The sequence below is a fragment of the Aristolochia californica genome, unplaced genomic scaffold (genome assembly GCF_029961685.1).
Source record: "Aristolochia californica isolate CCGP_79_NKW_82.1479 unplaced genomic scaffold, dmAriCali1.0.hap1 SCAF_70, whole genome shotgun sequence".
Lineage (NCBI taxonomy): Eukaryota > Viridiplantae > Streptophyta > Magnoliopsida > Piperales > Aristolochiaceae > Aristolochia > Aristolochia californica.
The window spans coordinates 70,001-72,500 of NW_027182269.1; positions in this window are offsets into that span (position 1 = coordinate 70,001).

The window sequence follows — 2,500 nt, forward strand, 5'->3', positions numbered from 1 at the left end:
AAGGCGCCAGGGCGCCCAGGCGGAAAAGAGGCGCCCAGGCGGAATGGCGCCAGGGCGCCCAGGCGGAAAAGAGGCGCCCAGGCGAAAAAGAGGCGCCCAGGCGGAAAGGCGCCAGGGCGCCCAGGCGGAAAAGAGGCGCCCTGGCGTAGGCGCCCATGCGCCAAAAGAGGCACCCAGGCGAAAAGGCGCCAGGGCGCCCAGGCGGAAAAGAGGCGCCCAGGCGGAATGGCGCCAGGGCACCCAGGCGGAAAAGAGGCGCCCAGGCGGAAAAGAGGCGCCCTGGCGTAGGCGCCCAGGCGCCAAAAGAGGCGCCAGGCGAAAAGGCGCCAGGGCGCCCAGGCGGAAAAGAGGCGCCCAGGCGAAAAAGAGGCGCCCTGGCGGAAAAGAGGCGCCCAGGCGAAAAAGAGGCGCCCTGGCGGAAAAGAGGCGCCCTGGCGTAGGCGCCCAGGCGCCAAAAGAGGCACCCAGGCGAAAAGGCGCCAGGGCGCCCAGGCGGAAAAGAGGCGCCCAGGCGGAATGGCGCCAGGGCACCCAGGCGGAAAAGAGGCGCCCAGGCGAAAAAGAGGCGCCCAGGCGGAAAAGAGGCGCCCTGGCGTAGGCGCCCAGGCGCCAAAAGAGGCGCCCAGGCGAAAAGGCGCCAGGGCGCCCAGGCGAAGAGGCGCCAGGGCGCCCAGGTGGGAAAGAGGCGCCCAGGCGAAAAGGCGCCAGGGCGCCCAGGCAGAAAAGAGGCGCCCAGGCGAAAAAGAGGCGCCCAGGCAGAAAGGCGCCATGGCGCCCAGGCGGAAAAGAGGCGCCCTGGCCAGGCGGAAAAGAGGCGCCCAGGCGGAAAAGAGGTGCCCAGGCGAAAAAGAGTCGCCCAGGCCGAAAGGCGCCATGGCGCCCAGGCGGAAAAGAGGCGCCCACGCGAAAAGGCGCCAGGGCGCCAAGGCGGAAAACAGGCGCCCAGGCGGAAAGGTGCCAGGGCGCCCAGGCGCGTGGGGGGCAAGGCGCCAGGCGCCAGGCACGCGCGGAGGCAAGGCGCGAGGCGCAAGGCGCCACGCGCGCGCGCGCGTGGGGGGCGAGGCGCCAGGCGCCAGGCGCCGGGCGCGCGTGGGGGGCAAGGCGCCAGGCGCCGGGCGCGCGCGTGGGGGGCGAGGCGCCAGGCGCCAGGCGCCGGGCGCGCGTGGGGGGCGAGGCGCCAGGCGCCAGGCGCCGGGCGCGCGTGGGGGGCAAGGCGCCAGGCGCCGGGCGCGCGCGCGTGGGGCGCCAGGCGCCTGGCGGGCGGGCGCCCCCAGGAAGGGGTGCTGGCGCGCGATGGGGTTGCGCCCGTACGGACCGTGTGACAGTACAGACACTTTGGCGAAACCTCCTGCCCGAAGCGATTTTAGGCGTTCGGCTAGGTAGGTGACCCGGTTTTTTTCGCGTTTCTCGGCCGCTAGCCCCTTTTTTCGCGTTTTCGTGCGCGCGCCCCTCTTGACCTCGCACGCGCGCCGCGCGTCGCGTCCTTGTCCTTGTCCGCGTCCGCGTTCGCGCGTGTCGGCGATCACGGGCCCCGTGCATGGCTCGTCTCTGTGGACCATCGCCCCGCTCTTGTCCCTCTTTCGTGTTTGTGTGGCGCCCCGCCCCGTGCACCATTGCCGGCTGGCAGCAAGGTGCCTAGCCCCCCTTGCCGCCAGGCCTGTCCACCCCAAGGTGCTAAAGCCGCCAGGCACCTGTGCCGCCGAACCGTGCGTCCGTAAGCCGCTGCACGTGCGGCGGCCGGCCATGCCCGTGCTATTGACCCTGTGTGACAGTACAGACACTTTGGCGAAACCTCCTGGCCGACGGGGTTTTTGCGCCCACCTAGGTAGGGCGACCCCTTTTTTTTCGTGTCGCCTGTCCGTGTGTCCCTTTTTCGCCTTTTTCGGGTTCGTGTTTTCGTGTGCCGCCAAAAGCAAGCCCTGCGCTCGTCCCGTCCCGCTTGACCCGTGCATCCGCCGGTGCTGGCCTGCAAAATGCCTGTGAGCGACGCACGTGACCAGCAGCCCAGGCGAGTGTGCACGGGTGGCAGGCGAAACGGGCGTGCGTGTCGCCAGTGTGTATGTCCCTTTTTCGCCTTTTTCGGGTTCGTGTTTTCGTGTGCCGCCAAAAGCAAGCCCTGCGCTCGTCCCGTCCCGCTTGACCCGTGCATCCGCCGGTGCTGGCCTGCAAAATGCCTATGAGCGACGCATGTGACCAGCAGCCCAGGCGAGTGTGCATGGGTGGCAGGCGAAACGGGCGCGCGTGTCGCCAGTGCGTATGTCCCTTTTTCGGGTTCGTGTTTTCGTGTGCCACCAAAAGCAAGCCTTGCGCTCGTCCCGTCCCGCTTGACCCGTGCATCCGCCGGTGCTGGCCTGCAAAATGCCTGTGAGCGACGCATGTGACCAGCTGCCCAGGCGAGTGTGCACGGGTGGCAGGCGAAACGGGCGTGTCGCCAGTGCGTATGTCCCTTTTTTGCCTTTTTCGGGTTCGTGTTTTTGTGTGCCGGCAAAAGTTAGCCCTG